The sequence below is a fragment of the Tyto alba genome, unplaced genomic scaffold (genome assembly GCF_018691265.1).
Source record: "Tyto alba isolate M040663 unplaced genomic scaffold, T.alba_DEE_v4.0 Super-Scaffold_46, whole genome shotgun sequence".
Lineage (NCBI taxonomy): Eukaryota > Metazoa > Chordata > Aves > Strigiformes > Tytonidae > Tyto > Tyto alba.
The window spans coordinates 13819480-13839959 of NW_024881322.1; the positions used below are offsets into that span (position 1 = coordinate 13819480).

Here is a 20480-nt window from a genome sequence, read left to right on the forward strand (position 1 = left end):
CCTTGAGGGAAGCTCACGTTCTGCTTTCACCACTAAATAATAACTGTGTTTGTAAACCTAGCGACAGATGTCAGGAACTTATCTCCTTACCCTGGCAGAACATGCCTCATCTATTCTCCAGATCAGGGATTAGCGGTGATGGGGGTGAGGGGGGGAAGGAGGAGCGGACACGAAACTACGATGTTTGCCTCACAACCTCGTGTAAAAGGCTCGGCTGAAACACAGCTCTGCCACCATTAGGCTCCCGGGTTAACGCGCCGCGGGGGCGGCCGGGACACAGTGACACAGCTCCACCCCCACCCCCCCCCCCCAAAACCAAGCTGACCGGGATAGGGGGCCCGATCCTGCGCTGAGGAGAAGCGCGGCTGCTGCCGGTGAGGGGCAGGGGCTCTGTGAGCGGGCGGGGGCGCAGCCGCCCCCGCGATCCCCAACTGCTCCCTCGGCGGCGGCGGCGGCCGGAAGCCGCCCCGCCCCCCCCCCCCCCCCGCTGGCTCCACCCCCTCCCTCAACCTCCGCCGCGTGACGCTCCCGCCTCTGCGGCGGCCGCCACCGCCCCGGCCCCGCCCCTCCGTCGCGCGCGCGCGCGCGGGGGGGCGGCGCCAAGGCTCCCGCCCCGCCCCACTCGCTCCCTCCAGCGGGCAGCGGAGCGCCCCGCCGCCGCCGCAGGTGAGCCGGGACGGGGCTGCCTCGTCCGACGGGGCTGCGGGGGGAGCGGGGACCCCCCCCTTCTCCTCCTCCTCCTCCTCCCCTTCCTCCCCCGCCCCGCCGCCGGGGAGAGCTCCGCTGCGGGGGGAGCTGGCCGGGTGGCTGGCGGGTGTGCCCCCCCCCCCTCCCCCCGCGGTGTGTGTGTGTGTGTGGGAGGCGAGGCGGCGGGGGGGGGCTCGGTGTTGAGGCGCGGTTGCCGCCCCGCCGCTCCCGGCCGGTGGTTTGCGCCTACCGGCCCCGCCCCGGCGTGTGGGGCCCCGGAGCCTCCGGCGGGGACCCAGCGACCCGCACCCGGCCGCTCGCTGAAGGTGACGGGCGGCGACCTTGGCGGGGGGGGGGGGGGGGACGGACACACACGGACGCTGAGGGGGGAGCGGGGAGGCGGCGGGGCCCGGCCCGGCTGCTGCTGCGGCGGCGTGAGGCAGGTGCGGCCGCGGGGGGAACCGCGGCCAACGCCCGCACCTGCGGAGGGCGGAGCGGCAGCGCCTTCCCCCCGAACAAAGGGGCCGCGCCGCGGGGGGACACACACACACACCCCCGCGGGTCTCGTCCCCCCCGCCCCCGGCGGAGCGGGGTGCCTGCGGCCTCCACGCGTGTCCGTGTCTGCCTGTGCGTGTGCGCCTCGCAAAGCTCCGGGATGAGTAAGAGCAGCGTTTCTGTAACGCTTAATCGCGGCTCGCTTCCATGCGCTGCTCTCTTCTGGAGCGGTGGCGCGCGTTTAAAGGCGTCGCTGGCTTAACTATAGCTTGTGCTTGCCGGCAACAAAAGGGAGAAGTACGAAGTGTGCCTATTAAGTTCTTTAAATAAACGAGCCTCTCAGTGCCCACCTATTTGGTTAGGCAAATAATTCGGTGTTTACTTTCGGGTTGCTTTTAAATGGAAGCTAATAGCTTCATGCTCCTTCCCCTTAACTGAGTCTCTTTCAAAATGAAGATGCTAAGTGGGCCACAGGTATCCCAAGAGTCCCCTGGACAGAGATTAAGTACGATCTGTGTGTCTGCTTTATAGCATCACTGGACCGTCCTGGCAGAAAGACTGCCAAAATGTTTATTTTCAGACTCAAAATGACCCTAACATTGTTTCAAGCTTGCATTTCTAATTCTCGTTGGAAAGAGACTTGGCATTCTGCAGTGCAAAGCATTCCACCTCCACAAGTGGAAGCGATACATACCTCTGCTGGCCTTTCAGTGGCTGGAGGTAGGTTATGGAGAGGTCTGCACAGAAAGCTATCGGTCATTCTTTGTCTTTTCCAGTGAAAGTTAAACTGGAAGGCGAAGAGGTTCTGGGAGAGCGGCTACGTGGACTGGGAGAGGATACTGGCATTAGTTATCAGGATAATTAGTAGTGATTATAACTGGGTTCTTAAAAATTATCTTCAGCCAACTTCTCTAATAGCATGTACCTCAACATTTAAATCCTGGGAAACTGTGAGCATTCTTAATAGAATGAAGAACTGTGTGATATGTAAATCTCTGATGTAGATTTAAACCCTTCAGTCTATGCTTGTGAGACAGCTTGTCAAACATTTTTGGCAGAAGCCTCCAAAAGGTAGAAGTTATAGGGATTGCCAGTGCTAGTGATGTTTAACCCTTTTCCTCTTTTCTGTAAAAATGGGAGAATGTGACACACTGTTGCACAAAAAGAGAAGGAAGAGCCTTCAGTCCACTGTGTGAGAGGTCAGGTGTGGGGTTAAATAAGCTGTGGTACTAACTAGTGAATATATTTATTTACTGCTGTAAATTCCTTGCTCTCGGTCTTCGCTTTGTCATGTTCTTCTGAATTTAAGGAAGGGAAAAAATGTAACCATTTTAAGGTGAAGTATTTTGAGTTCTATGCACTTTGACAATGTTGAAATAATGTCATTTTTCTGTGCTGGGTTGTTTTGTTTTGGTTTTTTTTTAGGCCTTAAGGAGAGGATCTTTAGACATGAAAGAGAAAGCTAGAATGTCTCCTGGCTGTGTATTTGTTATAATGTGTGTCACCTGTGGATATGCGCTCTTCACATAATCCATAGAAATAGCAGGCCTTTGGGCAGGGGGCAGTGTGAAGTGGGGAAGGGAGAGATGGGGCTGTGAGGATACGGCAGCGCTGGCTAAAAGCAACCAAGGAGGAACATGAGACTGTTAAATAAGTTTTTTTGGAGACCTTGAGGTGGTCCATGTGTTTTCTGTATTCAGACTGACTTCCATAAGAACAGTTGTGTTCTTAACTGAGGTTAAGTCATGCACTGACACCCCTGCATGTGCTATTTTGAAGGGATTACCCTGAAACAGGGGGATTCTGTCTAAGATGAGCTTTTACTCCTAAATTTCAAATGCATCTGATTTAGGAAAAAATAATTACTGAGGCAAAGGATGTTGCTGTCTTAGAAACAGATATATGGCAGTCTCTGGTATCAAAGAATAATGTAGGTACAGTGTCTTGTTATATAAAAAGTTGTTTAGGCAACTGCATTTCAGCTAATTGACAACAGCATTATTTTCCCTGCAGTTTCACAATTGAAGGAGAAGTCATTATATGAGAAAAATCTTTTAACTTTGTGACTGGATTTGTTTGCCACCCTAGCAAGTGCTGGAGGATACAGTGGTCCTGGGAATAAGTTGCTGATCATGTGTGTTCTGGACAGGGAACTCCCCACCCCTGTGAGAGTGCTTACTGCCAGCTTCCAGCAAACTTCTAATGGCTCCAAGCTATTGAAATTACTTTGCATCTAAATTGAAATCTATTTTAAGTGAACAAGGTAGTTTGGTAGGCTAGTGACAGCGTTCTTGTGAACATATTATAGCCTGCCCACATCACACACAATTATGGGACAACTGTTTTAAGTCTCCTTCCTACCTCATGAAGAATTGATGTGAGGAACCAAGAAAATAGAACAGTTGGTATAATTACTGTACATCCACTGAGCGTTCTGCAAGATGTTTTACATTTTACAAATTACTAAGTAGGGAAGTAATGGTTATATGTTATTAGTCTGTTGGGCAGTACTTAAAATCAGATCTCAGGGTAGTTCTAAAATGTTATTGGTAAGTCTTACTGTCTGCAGAATCTGCAGTTGTTTATAGTCCTTGTGGATGTAAACAATTTAGAGTCACTTTAACTATAGCAAATGTGCCTCGCGGAAAGACCAGGGAGTTATTAAATCCTGTTTTGCTTCTTGCCATGTTTTCTTAACTATTATGAGTCAGATTGAGCACCTGTCAACCAAAGATTTGGCAGGGGGCACAGATGCTTGTCAAATCTCTTTGGTAGATGTGTAACCCACAACCATCAGATTAGGTTTATACTCTGCGTCTTAGGAGCTCCCAACAACACACACCAAAAAAAAAAAAATCTGAAATTTCTACAAAAAACAGTACTGGATTTAGAGGTGGAAGCAAGTTGGAAAGAAATGTAGTATAGGCTAAGTAACACTACCTTAGAATGACCTGGTGAGAGAATTGATTGCCTTTGCCTAGAGGAGGGGCTTAGTCTTTGCCACTAGTGTTTTGTTTAGAATTACTTTTGTGTCTTATCAAAATTCCCAGAACCTTTGGGGCAATAGATTGGTAACACTGAGGTGTTCAAGCTGTGCACAGATGGGAAAAATGGAGAAAGAGGTGTGCAAGAGAGGTTAGAGAACATAGAAATGTAAGGAAAAAGACCGTTACTGTAGAGAATTCAAAATAAGCTATGCTGTAATCCAGTTTATAATGCTAATATGGAGAAGAGCCAAGAATGCAAAGAAGGTAGCACAAACAAGAGATATAAAGAGAGTTGGTTGCGTAGTAACTTTGCAGTCGTTACTTTAGTGGAATTGATGATGCTTATTTTGTGATATTGGCTCCTTAGCTCAAGCAATTATGGTATGCATTGAATTCCTGCCAGTACAGTTCATTTAATGTATTGCATTTTGCTCTATAACAGTAACTTTACAGCATCATTTGATGCAAGTGTGGGAATGTCTGGTGCAGTGGCCCACAAGGTTTCCTTTAAAAATGGCATTTAAACAAGTATTGCTGCAAATTATGGAAAATGTGATTTTGCTCAGGAGCTTGGCACCTGTGCTTAGTTGGTAGGTAGCAGGGATCAGCCATGAATTCAGGCCTTGGTACCTGTTTCATTTTACTCTCTGAAATGCTAACTTAATACCCTTCTGTACTGCTGTCAGACTTGATCTTTAACTCCGATCTTTGACTCCGGCAGGCTGAGAATGCTTATATAGAACACCCACACATAGGCAGGCAGAAGCGTTTCCGTCAACATTAAAGAGAATGCAGTAAACATGGAAGTTTTCCAGACGTGCAACTTCCGTGAAGCATGTCAAAAGCTGGCTAGGTGTGGTACGGTCCTCCTCTTTCTACTGCTCCCATTCCAGCCCATCAGGCAGTGCAGAGTAAAGCTGATCTCTCATTTCAGGGCAGCACTGGTGTAGTCCGGATGGTATAGCTGTGCTGTTTCTTGAAAGGGCTTTTAGTATGGAAGCAGTTAATTCCAGCAACGCTTTCCCCAGTGGGATTTATTTCAGACCTCAAAATAAAACAAACTATACAGCCAGGAAAACAAGGTTAATGTGACAGACTTCTGCAGGCTTGCAGTGTCAGTCAGAAAACCCACCCTTGGCTGGTGAGATCACGCCAGGGAAGATGTTTGAATAGACGGACCCAGAGCAGGGCTGGTAGAGGCTCATCCTTAACCATCTGTCACTGTTACCCATGGAGATCAAAGTAAGCAAAATCAGAAACTGAAGTGGTTATTGTGTGGAAGAGCTATTTTGGGATGACACCACTAAATTATAAAGTTTTTACACACTTAACCACCTAAATTAATTCCACCTTCGTAGTGTAACATGCAAATAAACCTTCATTGCAATCCTCAGAACTTTTGTATTTTAAGAAATAACACTTTAAATCGCACATTCTTAACAACCAGTTTCCATAAGGTCAAAATTTATATTTAGTTATATCCAAAGTAAGAGTTTGTTGCAACGCTTCAGTGACGGGCCCGGTGTGGTCATGACTGATAGCTCAGTACACCTATTGCAACTTGAATTCTCTCTTTAATACGTTTGCAGTTTTGAAGTTACCACTGATTTGCAAATGATTATGTAATTTGTGTTACATTGATATAGTGTAAAGTCAGTGATGCAACACTGGTCTGTATGAGTACAACCTGTTAAAGTATCTCCTTCATGCTCCGGGTTGTGTATTTCTTGTCTGCTGCCGATCAGACACGATGGCTTTGAGATTCCGGTTCAGTCAGATGCACTGGAAGTCAGATGTGTAATAAAACAGGAGAACTTAGCCTAAAAAGAAAACACTGCACGTTGGACTCCTTCCTTATACAGTCCAGTATAGTCATCCAGAATTTAAAGAGCTGATGCATTAGGCTAAGTATCAGGAACTGCTTTCTGTTAAGCAAGTTTGCCCTCTAAAATGTTATTAAGTGGTTAGTGTTGCAAGGAAGAAAAGATGGCTACATGTAACTTTGATAATGAAGTTCTGGGTGGTCTGCAACACGGTGGAGTACCCCAGTAGGGAGATACCAACTAATTTAAGATGCATAAAATGCTAGTACTTGATTCGTTTTCCCTATTTAATGAGGACTGATACAAACAATAATGAAACATGAAAAGGCTGTGGAAAGAACAATAAGAAACCTTCTGGTCTGAACTAATAATTTGGTTTGTGTCCATACTTGCTTTGTTTTAAGTCTGCAGTGTAACATAAAGGACTGGTTTTAGAACAACTAGTTAAAAAAATACAGGTGCATTTGTTTTGGAAATATTAAAAAGGATGAAGTTAAGCAAGTGGGTTTTCCAGGTGAAGTGTTCTTTCTGGGAAGAACTTGTCTCAGGTGTGGCTGTGTAACGACAGTTAAGCAGGAGCTGTTTCTGCCTTTTGGATTTAGAGGAGTTAATTTCTAAATCTTAATCCAAGCTATGTCTTGGTCCTCTTTTTAACATCTTGTTTTGATAATAACTTGGATCTTAAGTCATGATCTCAACTTTTTACCCTTCTGCTATTGCTGTGAGGGGAAAATACTTGCTTTTAACCAATATATATTGCATGTATTTAATGTCTCTCTGTGTTGTTAAGAAATACCATTGCAGGCATTGCCAACTGCTGTTTCCTGTGTTCATACCTAGGGAGGTTGTAATTTGTAGATTGATGGTGTTCTTCAAGAGTCCAGTAACTGACCCACAAAATATTTTTAGGAAAGCCCATATGCACACTCCCATGCAACTGGCTCCCTGTCGGTCACTAGCTGTGGGCATGTGGTTACCAGTTTTACTGATGGGCTTACAGTTACAATTACACTTAAAAGAAAGATTTTATAATGCAGCTGCTCTCCAAAATGGTAGAATTTCTCAACTCTTTTTTGCCCAAGAACCCAAAGAGTGAGATATAAAATTTTTTGGGTTTGAATCATTCAGAAAACCTCAAAGTCCTGATTTTTGAGAAACTTCTTTACTGTCCTGTCTCTTTAAGGTTTTTCATGGGATCTTATTGGGAAAGTTGATCTCTTCAGGCAACGTGGTTTGGCACAAGTTGAACTCTTCTAGTGGAAGAGCATCTTTTTCTTAAAGTTAAATGAAGGATAACCTGTATCTTGCAAAGGTTGAGCTTTATAACTCTTGAAGTCAAAACAGGGAGAGGAACGAATAATCTAACAAATGCATTTTTTCTCTACAAGATGTATGAGAACTGATACCGTGTATAACTGCATGTATAACATGCATAGTGTGAGTTTCTTCAGGCTGGTATATTTTGAAGAGTATTGAAAAAGCAAATTAGTTCTAGTTTGGAAAATTTTAAGAAAACCATCCATTGCTTGAGGAGCAAAGTTTTATATATTGTAATCTTTATAATAGTTTTTACTGCAATTTTAGAATGTCAGACTTCGTTACAGATGTGTGGGGGGGTGAAATAATTCTGGGAGGAGAAACTGAAGGAGAAACAATCTTGTAGCTAAATACTAGGATTAAAAAAACAAAACAAAAAAGCAAGCAAACAAACAACAACAAAAAACCCCAAACAAACCCAAAGAACAGTGAAATACAATATGATCAAACACTGAAGTGGTCATAACTAACCCAGTCAGGATGGCACAGTTGTTATTGGATCGTCAGTAGTTCAAAGGAGAGATTTTCAGGAACGTAATTTCTGTTTCTCAGCAGACCAAGATCTTTCATGCTGACCATTATCTATGAATGACAGGAATGGGTTTTAACAACACTAACTTTTCCAGAGTTTATGCAGGACTCAGACTATGTGTATCAGGGTAAAAGAAATTAACCCCACAAGGAAAAAAAGCTGTAAAATTAGCTTCTGACTCTGTGGAGAACTGCTGCTATTAGAAGCACTGCAGTTGAATTGAAAGCATGCAAGTGACCAGCTGGAAATAAAATGTTTTCATAAGTCAGCAGTAGTGAAGGTTTTGCAGGCCAGAGGAAATCCTATATTACACCATGCAACATTGAAAAGGTATTAGGTCACATACTTCTCCCTGGAATTTGTAAGTTCACGTGTACAGAAGGGAACACAGCTCACACTTGGTAGTGTTCAGCATTGCAACATGTGTAGAATTAAATCAATTAAATGTTGATAAATATATTAGATGTCACCATAGACCAACTCCCATTGTAGTTCTTCCCTGGGGTGACTAACCTCTAAAATAAACCAGATTTGGTCTGTGACCACCACTGGAATGCCTTTAGCTTTTGCATTGAGTGTCTGGCTGTAGGAAGAGACACATGCTTGAGACCCATCTAGTGATGTGCAGTAGTGTATCATCCTTAATAGTACCTTTTCCAAGACTCCTTACCTTTGGAGTGTGTTTACAAAAACTATTTTTTAGGTTGTCAGAAGTTTTTGATAGCTGCTTCACTTGGTTACCCAGATAGCCTAAAATGAACATTATGCTTGCTTCTGTGTTTAGAAAGTGATCCATTATTTTCACATATATTGCTGTATAAAGAACACTTTTTAGATAGCTTGTTATGTTAAATCGCAGAACTTACTTAACATCCTGGTTAGTCATTTAATAGTTCTGAAATGTTCTGAATTATCATGTGCATGATAAGAGCTGTAAGAATTCAAATAGGAACTAAAACCAATTTTTAAAGGTTACTACTTTACAATTTGAGACTATTTAACTTGGAAATGTCTTCTGTGGTACGGCAAAAAAAGGTCTGATTAGTATTTTAGGGCTAAATTAAAACCACCTTGCACTGGCAATTAATGTGGAGATTGCTAAATTGACCTGAATATTAATAATTTCATACTAAGTCTATGAACTGAATGCCATCTGTTTCTAGCCACTACATGTTTTATGCCCATAATATGTGAAATAGCTGTGAAACTCTACCATGTAACATATGATTGGCAAGGATATATTGAACTAAAAGACAATTAATTGCCTGACTGGGTCTTTTCGGTCTACTAGATTGGCTCTACCAATTTTTCAAATCATAGATCTAATAGTTTTAGAATAAACAGCATCTGAAAATGGGGAGGGATTGGACTAAACAGTGCTTCAACTTAATGAATGCTGTATTACCATGCAACATCAGGTCTATAACCACTTGTGTCCTTGAATCACCTACTCAAAAGGTTAATTACAAGTCTTTGTGTATTTGCAAAACAGTCTCATTCAGTGAGTCACGCATATGAAATCCTCTACCCCTGAATTAAACAGAAAAATTATTAGGATTTTAGGAGGAGCAATTTGCACTGCATAGAATGTAAATAGGAGGAGAAGTTACCGGAACAAAATATGGCTACAAAAGTGAAACTCTTGCAGTAATACTACAAAAGAGTACTTATGCATTTGCAATTGGGTGGTAAAACAGATGGCAAAGTCATAAAACGAATGAAGGAACTTACTTTGCCAAGTCAGATTTTACTAATGAAATTTATTTGCTACAGCTGGATGATTCCTTAGAGGAATAAAAGGAATTTTTTGAAATGCAAAATCCAACATGCTCCTATTTTATTAGGTTCCATTTGGCTGGTGTATTGATGCAGTCTGCCTGTGGGGAGAGAGAACGCTTGCCTGTATTTGTCAAGAGGAGATGGAGAATTTGGTGGTACCAGCTTCTTGATATCTCTTGCTGCTGACCTGTGTTGTGTTCTGTGTGTTTGCACTGTTTGTGCTGTGGCCTTTGATATAAATGTGCTTGCACCTGCAGGAGCACTTGTTCCCGGCACCCTTTGTTGCCAGAAGCCAATTAATAAAATGTGAAGGATAGTGTATTTTGGTAATCCTACACTGCTTTTGTTGAAACTTCGTCCAGCTGGGCACTGACCACATAGAAGAAGGCAGTTCCCTGCCTTGAAAACGCTTTATGTGAAAGCTTAATTTTTTTCTGTCAAGAATTTCATAGGAGCGTTATTCAAACAAGGCTTCTATGTTCATTCTGTCTGTGCTAATGCCTTAAAAGAATTTAAGGGTGTACACGTGAGTTTTCACCGTAATACTATATGACTGGCTAACGAGGCAAAGTAAGTTGTTTTGAGCAGGATAAACTCCCTGAGCTATCAGCATCAGAACTTGCCTTACTGTGAAGCAAAATGCCTGAAACACCACAACCAGGCTGCTTCTACCAGCTAGAACCCTAACCTATAGAAGGGGTGCAAATGTCACACCTTCTGTAGTTTCCATAAACCTGTCGAGTGCAGCCTGCTGTGAGCTTGGTTTTGCTTTGCAGATACCATTTGTTTCTAGATTTCTCTGTCACAAGTTAACATTCCTGCCTAGAGAGCAGTGAAACTATTTGGGTGGAGTTTTGGTTTTAGTGAGTGTGGATCTTAAGTCATCCTTTCTGTCCGTAAGAATGACCATATGGCGATTTGCTTCGTCTAGAAAATACACATCTGACATTCTGAACTTCTAACTAAAGGAAGGAGTTTGTTAACAATTAATGAGATACTTGTGTTAGAGGAAAACCTGATTTATGGACTTGTTCTGGCAAACCTATATTTTTCAAGGATGTATTTTGGAAGCCGCCTTCAGACTTTGTTTAAAGAATTTACTACTTCAAGCCAAGTCAAAATGCTTACACTTAAATTGTTTTTACATTTCTTTAGTGACTGTTGAAGTGTAAGTGTACAGGGGCATAAAGGACACAGCGATGTGGTCGAGATTTCTTTTGAAGTATGGCTGACAAAAATCCCTGGGTTTATGATACTGAATATGCTGTGAGCAACTTTTTGAATGCAGAGTTTTTGAACTGCTTTTAAAAGTGAACTGCTGAGGCTCATGCTGCAAGCTCTGGCATGGTGCCTTTGAGGGAACTCCATTTTTGTTGCTTTCCAGAATAGCTGGAAGCAGCAGCTCGGTGCAAGTGTGAGTGATGCCTGACTTACCAGTCAAAAGTTAGCTTCCAAATGTGCTTTCTTGCACTTGAAACGCAGGGTGAAAATGGCTGTAGCTAGTAGGTCTTAAATGACACTAGCTTAAATCAGTCCTTGAAGTGCTTCCCTCAATCCCTAGTTGAATAGCACTAACTTAAGACCCGGAGTTATTGATTCTGTGTTACTAAAATTCATCCTCGTAGACTATGCGTTGTCCCTTAACATTTTATGGAAGGGGAAAAAATGTCTTTGTTCTATATCAAATGCTGAATAAAATTCAGTAGTAGCAGCTGCTTAACATAGCATCTCCCATGAATGTAACTTGACTTTTGTCGGGAGACTTGATTATGGGCGTTTGAGATGGGAGCCTCTTCTGCAGATGTCCCCGTCTTCTGTTTCAGCTTTTCATTCTTCCTTTATTTTGCTTTTGCTAGAAAATTGGCTGTAGTACCATTGTACCTGTTTGTCTGTCTTGCCTCTTCATCCATGCAATTTTCTGGCGTGGATAGCTTCGACAGGCTAGTGACATGTAATTGTTCATTCTTCTGCCACGACTGCTGTTACTGTTAATCCTCTCCTCGTGGTATAGCATGTTAAATCAATACAAAATGAATGCCTTCTGTTAATATTCTAGATTAGACCTCCATGTTTAGAAATTCAATCTAAGGCATGACTCACACTTTGTGTTAAAGCATCATTTCAGCTCTGTCAACCTCAGCAAGCCAAATTACCTCAGTGGTTAGAATAGACTGAGCTAGGGCACCAGCCATGTGGTGAACTTGAGGAAGCAGAAACAGTATTCTGGACTCTCATGTAATTGGGTATATTACCAAAATAACTTCACAGTGTAATGAAACTATGAAAACAAGGGTGCTGCTGGTGTTAACGTAGGTTGCTGTACTTGTTTGCTGCTTTTCCCACTGGTCTCTGGATCAGTCCAGATGAACCACTGCAAGAATCTAGATCTCTTTCAAATGTCCCATAATAGCCATCGCATAACTTACAAAAAGTGAGCAGTCTTCAACAGGTACTAACTTACTGTTGAGGAACCTTACAACCCTTGCGCTGTTTTTCCCCGGTGTTTATAGGCTGGAGATGCTGCAGTTTGGCTTTCCCCTTGCTCAGCTCTGTGTTTTTCTGCTCTGTCTTTTGTGCCAGCAAGCTTGTTTAGGTAGCTAATCTGTCCAAAAAAACGTAGGGGTTAATTTTTGTCTAGAGCAACTTCTGAACTGCTTTAGCACCTAGTTGTTGCAAACACTGGTGCTGTTAGAAGGAAGGATACGGAGACTATCAGTCAGGCTGTGGCAGGTCAAGTTTTTATCAGCCTTGCAGACATGCACAGTTGGGCTCAAGTATTGTGTGTTTTGTCAGCTCTTTATGTGGACAGTGATGTAGCTGCTTCATTTTCTTTTCAGTACACTGCAAGGTTTAAAATCTTAAGACCTTGATTTTTTTCGAAACTACTACTGCTGTTCAGCTTGTCAGGCTTTTCTTGTGCTGTTCCATATGGGTTTCAAGAAATTTCTTTATGGAATTGCCTCTCCAGAAGTCATCTTGCAGGATGCCAAAGAGGCTTTTTGGTAACAAAATGCTGAAATGATGACTTAAAACATATGGAATACATATCTATTCCCACTGCAGAAGCTGCCGCGTAGTTCATGGCTATGCCTAGAAGCTGGCACTAAGGCCCGTGGAGCCTCGGGGAGGCTGCCAGAAGGCTGTGAACTTGTTTACTGCTTGCTAGTGGTTTAGTGACTTCTTTTTGGAGGGGTCTCAATTTCTGCGATGATGTCTTAAGAGTACAGAGCTGCGGGCATGTGGAGACCACTGTTCTTTATAGCAGCGTGATGTAATTTATAGGATGGATGGGGCCTCAGTTACTTGGTGAGGAGTTCACTGATTGACTCTTCCAGTTTCAGTGCCTGGATGTGGTTACAGTTTGAAATATCTGTCTCAGGAGGCTGGGGAATGTAGGTCTCTTGCCTGAGATGATTTGCTGCTGCTGAGAGAGAGAATTTAAGAAAAGGGTAGAATGCTGACTTAGTAGATGTGTAGTCACCTTAGTAAATTTGTTTTGCAGGAGTGGGAGAGACAAGCACCTTTTATGGTGTGCACTAGAAAGCTTTGGAAAGAAGGGTTCTTACCAAACCTTGAATGCGGTTTAACTGCTTCTTAAAGCCATGGCAAGCTATGAACCCTAATTCCCAGTTAAACAGGTTTATATCAATCTTAAAGATTATTTTCACGAGAAAGGAAAGGACTATTTGTGAAAGTTTCTAACTTGTTCTGAGGTTGAGGTTCAGGTGACTTGTTTCATTGTCTAATGAGATTTGTCATTTCTAGGATAAGTTTGAATATTTGGGTTCACTTTCCTCTTTCTTTAGGCTACTACTTAGACTTTATAGCGATTATTTAATATTTGAAATATTTGTTCTACCTTAGTAAAATACTTATGTTACTTCATGTAGAGCTTGACAGATGTTGCATGTTTAAACTGTAATAAAAACACCAGTCAAACTCGAGGCATGGAATGACACTTACTACAGTAATGCTGATCTAACCTAAAAAACTTCCTTACTCTCCAGTTCTTAAAACAGCTGGCATCGTGTATCCCATCATATGTCCTCATGTATCCTATCTATTTCTGGGTCATGGGGTGTTTCTGCTGATCTGGTTTGAATATTGTAATTGGAAGCAGCTGTTGGGAGGGTGAGACTCCGCTTGCCTGGAGTTGCTTCCCTCCATTTCCAGGAATGTTTTTGCTGCAGGAGTATCTGAGTCATTCCTGAGGTGTCTTCCAGATATTTTGCGTCTAGTATGCTAGTCTGTGCTGATCATTTTCAAACAATACATTCTCAAGGATATTTTTGCTGTTGTTAACCAAACTGAAACTCCTGGACTCGGTAAACGATGAACTAACTGGATGTGACATTGTGATCTTTTAATAACAGAGGAGATTGTAGTTCTTGATGGTCCCTGGGGATGAAATATGTTGACACTTATGAATATATGTTGACACTTTTTGAAATTCTCGGTCCTGTGCTTTTTCTCAGAAAGTTGAACTTGTAATTGGTAGGTCATGCGAGGCAACAGAGTTGTGAATCACTCTGTAGTAATTAGGAAACTTTGGAGAATATTCAAATTCACTTTAGAAGATGGGATTACTGTCAAATAATTACTATAAATTTTCAGTTCAGAATGAGATAAAAAGGTTGTAGCTAATGTTTCTGGAGGCGATAGATTATACTAAGTGTAAAGTACAGAGTAGTGCAGGTATTAGTTTAATTTAAAAAAAAGATCAAATTGTTTGTTTAGAACAACATGAGCCTTCACTACTAAATTTTCTTTAATTGTTCAGGAAGTGATTGATACAATATTCTGCCTTTCTGGAAGTATTCTGATCAAAGCATACTAACTGTGGTTCTTAATATTGTGCAGGTAGCTCACATATTTCAATTAAATTATTCCTGTTCCTTCAAATGTATCAAATACTAGCTCAGATAAAAAACAGAGTAAAAGCAGGTGCTGTGATGTATCAGCTACCAGTTGTAATTGATGCTTATTATATAAAACAGTCTTCAGGGAAGAAAGTTAGTCATCATAAAAGTGAGTGGGTAATGAGGTTAATATGACAGTCTTGCAAATCTTAATGTAATCTTCTCTTACAGGAAAGGAAACAAAAGAACTGGAGTTCAGTTTTGATGTGATCATTTAATGAAGGCTACAAAAAATAACAATATAAGAAATTGTTTTGTAATTAAAGGCACCACTTTCTCTACTTATGAACTAGAATCTACTATACAAACTGTACCAACTATCTTTAAACACAAAGCTATGTTTAACTAGTCCCCTTCAAAGAAATGCCTACAGCAAATCAAAGTCCTCTGGTTAAGGACAACCGTGTTTTCACGAAGCCTGTGTTCAGCTTTGTGTACAGCCCTGCAGAAGATGCCAGCTGAGTTTGTGCCCGTAGTGATGCGACTTTGGTGTAAAGCCTCTCCTTCCCTGGTCTGCTCTCGGTGACGTTGCATTTACGAGGCTCCAGGGGATCAGAGTGGGCAGGGTAGCTGCTTGACCTCTTAGTCACATTCTCCCAGAAAATGAGTCTGATCATCTGTTCTTTGCTAGTTCTTGGCCTGTTGGCCAGGTTTTGGGTACATTTTGACAGTGGTTTAGGTGTCTTGGATATGATTGTTTCCGTAAATTTTCTGAATGTGTGCTGCTGGCTAAAGAGGGAGAGATCTGTACCAGTGCTCCCTGTGAAGGGAAGGAAGCAATCTGAGCAGGATGTCTCTCGCCCTGTTTAGGCTGGTTCACAGCTACTCTGTTGGTCACCTTTTTCCTCCCTTTTAATGTATGAACGTTGGGATTATTGTGTTGAGGAGGGATGGAGAGGACAAATGGCATGGGTATGTGAGGAAGCATGCTTTGATTAATTTGTTTGGAGCAAGTTATTCTGTAAGAAAAAGCCATCTGGGAAACAGGGCAACATAAGAGAAGTCTTCTGAATTTGATCAGATGAGCAAGATGAGTGAGGAGGTGAAAACCATGGTTTTTTACCCATAAGCATATTTTTAGCTCTCAATTTATTGGGCTGATGAAGTAGATGGGAAGACAAAATAAGACAGACAAAGTTTGTAGAGAGACAAAGGATTCCTGCTGCTTTTTTTTTTTTTCTTCCTCCCTATCATGTATTTGCAAAGGTATCTTCCCTGAAAATATTGTCCCTGGAGATTAAAACCTTCTTTTGTGCTGGCACTTGATCATCTTTCTTACTCTTGTGAATGTGGATAAACCTCTCTATGCTCCAAGACTTTATGCAGAAGTCACCATGATGCTCACAGTGTCCAAGTCCCAGTACAAGAACATTTTCCAGCTTGCCTCTCTGGCGGGAGGAGCCGAATATTGTGTTTAAATCCATGGGTGACTAGAGATGACATGGTCTTTCTTGCACAGAGGACCTTCTGTGTAAGGTGTGAAACTCTGCAGAAGTCACTGTTCATACAGGTAGAAGCCAGTTGCTCAAGACAGGCAACGGGTTTACAACTCCAGCTACGTGTTCCTGTTGCTACATGATCTTAATCATGTAGGATGATCTTCAAAGTTATTTAGCTACCTACTCTTCTTTCCCCTGACCGGATTTCTAGACTGTTGGACAAGATGCCTTTGCTGATGCTAACATGAATTATAATTCCTACTCCTGCAGCATTTAATCAAATAGGTCCCTAGCCCAGCTTTACAAAGATGATCCTGGCTCTATCTGGAAGCCTGCCATTAAATGGAGCACAGAGTCATGGGGGTGGTTATCTGCAAGCAGGCAATAAGCAGCTGTAGGAGCTTTGAGACCTGCTTACTTTGGCTGAGCAGCCACTGAGATTCATTTGTTTGTGCCCTTATCTGCTCAAGCATGTTGAAAAAAGGCAGTTTCCGAGGAGTTTATCTGCAGTGGAGGTGAGGACTGCTCCGTGGCGTGGTGGTTGGGCAATGCTCTCGCCCTTCTGCGCAAAGGCATGGCAGTACGCTGTTGAGCCAGTTAAGCTTTCACTTCCCTTCCAACTTGTTGGACTACACAAAGAACTGTTTAAAAATAAAATTTCATATAAGTCGTCAGCTGTATTACTGTGATGGGGATTACCAATGGGTGTGGTAAAAAGCTGACCTGTATAAATGGATAATACAGCTATTGACAACACCCTGCTTGGCTCCCTGTGAACCTCTCTCTGCTGTAGGGTGACACAGGATTCTATGGCAGGATGAGCCTGTGTTTATCTTCTGACCCCCAAACAATTTTGCACTGTGAAGATTGAAGAAAAAAAAAAAAAAAAAAAACAAAAAAACACAAAACCCCACAGTACACATAATATGAAAATATGCTTTTTCTGAGCTTCATGCAACAGGGTTCTTGCCACAGCCTCTGTCAGTTTTATCATGATCATAAAGTAGGACAATTCAGAAACTAGATATGACCCGGATTAATACTACTAAGAAAAAGAAGTCAAGCTACATAAATTCAGGGTAGAGAAACTTTCCATGAAACTCCATCTCAAGTACTTTACTGTTAAAACTGGAATCTATGTTTTACTTCGCTTTTGGAAGCAGACTGAAATGGGTAGAAGTATGTGGCTGTAGCTTAAAACTTAGCCCTTTCAAGGTCTTTCTCCTCTCTGGCAGAGTACTTCCTCTGAAGCAGTCTCTCTGGATCGAGTGTCGTTTGTACAGTATCAGACTATACTTGCTTTGTTTAACTTATTTCTCGTTTTACATTGTCTACCATTCAGCCGGCCTGAATTTTGCCAGCATTGTGTCTTTACTGGGTTGTGAAGGACTCGGGAGCAAACTGACCTCCTTGAGCTGCCTCCCACTACAAAATGTGGCAGAGTATTTTTGACAAGCTTATTAAGATTTGATGTCTGTGGTAGCGTGAAGTTTTGCTGTCTTCAGTATCTTGCCTGGAATGTTGTTCACTGACAGTTATTGATGACTTGATGACTCAGGATACTGCTTTGACTGGTTGGGTCAGGTTTTTTTTTTAATCTCGAGTTTCTTTCTTTGAGTCAATCTCTTATGCTTCTTTGAAAGAATGTTATCAAGGCTTTTGAAAATGATTGGCTGCCATAAAATCTTTCTGGTTAAAGGATTTTCAGTGAAAAGGAGCACCGTCAGTGACTTGATTATTTATAAGGAACTCATTGGTTGGACATCAATGTTTTGGCTTTTGTCAACTGTTGCACAGAGTACAAAAAGTGGCAGCTTCTCTTTGTCACACTGGGACACTACTTGTTGAATGGCAGCTTCTAGTAAAATATGAATTTTCACATTGTTCAATCTACTTAAAGGCTGTAGGTTCATTCACAACAAATTACAGAGAAACATCAGTATCATATTTTATTTTTTTTCACAGATTTTAGTATTGATTTTTGCACAAACCCACCTGTCAGAGGTCCTGCTGAATTTGTTTGGACTTGTTCCAGTATTGAAGTGCTTATAGAAGAATAGCCTGTTTTGTTGCTTAGTAAGGTTAGTATAGGCCATATCCAGGTATACTAGTGCTTCTGAGAGTATATATTGTAATCTACACATGGCAAACTGAGCTGCTGTCAGTTGATGGCTGGAATTCAGAGGGATTTTCTTTATATAACTTGTCTGAAATACATGCTAAAAACAGGTAAGCATGACTTTCAGGATATGTTCTTCCCTTTAAGAGAAAAGTACAAAGACAAAGCAATGTGGGGTAGTTCAAAATGCAGTGTAGTAGGTTGAAAATGTACACATGGCTTGAAGTTATTTTCATGTTCTTGTACTCCCTCATGAGTAAAAAGAAAGCAATGGTTCTTTTTAAGCCATGATGGTCAAAACAGAAATGTTTTGGTCGTGATGGCCAAAATGGAGATGGTTTTTTGTCTTCATCCATCTCCTTTTTAAAAGAACTTGTAACATAATTTAGTTATTTCTCTGCTATACCTCTACAATTAGTACAGCAGCTTACTTACGCGTATTTCACTTAGATAATCTTTCTGGGGAAAACAATTTAAGCGACTTAATTTCCAGTTGCATTTTCAGAATTCTTTGACAGCAGAACAGGCCGAGTGACGCTGATATGGTCCAGAGAGTTTTTCACGTAGGTTGTTGGGTCACCCTTGGTAGACAGCTGAATACCACACAGCTGCTTGCTCTCTCCCCCCGCAGCAGGACGGGGCAGAGAATTGGAAGGGTAAAAGTAAGAAAACTCACCACTAGCCCAGGCAGTCCCTGAGCAGCGGCAGCCCCAGCAGGCTTCCCCGCCGGGTTTCCTTGGGAAGCTGTGGCACGGGGCGCCCCTTCGGTCAGCTGCCCCGGCCCTCTCCCTTCCCAACTGCTTGCCCACCCCCAGCCTACTCGCTGGCGGGGCAGTGTGAGAACCAGAAAAGGCCTTGATACTGTGTAAGCATTATTCAGCAATGGCCAGAACATCTGTGTGTTATTGCTGTTTTCATCACGGATCCAAAACATGGTACTATGTGAGCTATTCTGAAGAAAATTAACCCTATCCCAGCTAAAACCCATACACCTTTTTATTTATTTCTTAATTCCAGGATTTGCTTGAACCCTAATGAAGCTTCAGTCAGTGCTTAACTGTTTCATTGCTAACAAAACCTCAGTGCATGTCCTCAACTAGGGATTTTGATAGAGTTTTAAGACAGTTGTCACTCTTCACATTCTGATTGTTTAAACAGCACACAAGGGTGATTAATTATGCAGGAGGATGTAATTTTAGTGTGAGATTGTCAAATGATCATGATGGGTAAAGGTAATGAGGTAATGGTGTCTTGTTACAACACCATATTATTATCTGCTAGTTCTGTATATAACTAAACTGTCCTGCCATGTGAATGTGTTCTTTTTGAGCTTTCTAATTAACAAAATCTAAGATGTGCCTTGTCTACATTACAGAAGATGTAAATACATCATTGTGGTTTTTGGATATCAGAGCTTTTTGACCTTAAATCTCTGGAGGAGGGTACATTCTGTCATGGTGCAGGGACATTCCCATGTCTTAAAAACTGTGTAAGCAGACAAAATATTCTGTCTTCATATAACACAAATACTGTTACGTTACTGTTGGCATAGGTTGGGAATGAAACGAAGGTGTGGGAACATAGCAGTTGGAGGTCTGCTAAAACTATAACATGATTTATTTTAAAGACTAATGGGATTGTTACTTTTTGTACATGTGCACACACATTAGACTGTATGTGAATTAACTGTCATAGAGCCCCTGGTATTGGTGAGGTGCAGAGATCTGTGTTTGAGCAAGCAGTTGGGACACTGAGACAACTATCCCAAATATACAGAATAACTGCGTTCGTAGCCTAAGAAGGCAAGCTGAATCTTTCCACTCTGCGTAAACTAGATTATTCATTCAGTTCCTGATTGACTTACTGAAACTGGGTATTTTTAGGCTTTAAGTAACACATTTGCTTGCTTTTCTCTGAAAAAGTATACTAGCTAATCCTTGCTGCTGTGTCTTGGTGCTTGCAATTTAAGCTGGAAATTCCTTCAAATGTCTGGTTTCTTTCCCCTGCAGCTGTCATATTTCATGTTTTCTTGTATGGTGTTGACTCACTGTGGATTCCCCTTTCAATTCTTGCTTAGTAAACTAAGAAGAATTCTTGACAAATACTGTGTCTCTAAAAGAAAACACTACATACCAAAATGTAAATCTTTTCTCTTAATTGTTCTTGGATGCTGTGAACCTACTTGTGCCCTTTCCAAATGGTGAAGGCTTTCTCTGCTTATACTAGAAAAAAGATGAGCTTGGTATAATGTTTGGAATGACTTCCAGTGAAAGAGCAGATAGCTTTCACTGAAGACAGCAGAACTGAAATTAAGTCCTTAGATGTGTAGCAATTTACAACAAATCCACTTGAAACAATGCATGTGGGAGAAGGAAGAGAAAAC

The 20480-nt window shown here is 41.9% G+C and overlaps 1 protein-coding gene across 3 annotated transcripts in view; it reads left to right on the plus strand.

Moving 5' to 3' along the window:
- The first annotated feature begins 564 nt into the window (after positions 1-564).
- RALA (RAS like proto-oncogene A) overlaps positions 565-20480 on the plus strand; it is a 29683-nt gene continuing 9767 nt past the window's right edge. The window contains exon 1 of one of the 3 annotated variants that reach the window (XM_033007124.2): positions 565-666. The gene's annotated coding sequence lies outside the window, so the exon portion shown is untranslated. Of the gene's footprint in view, positions 667-920; positions 1014-9721; positions 9776-20480 lie in introns of those variants that run through there. The other 2 variants (XM_033007125.2, XM_033007126.2) reach the window with 2 other exon arrangements.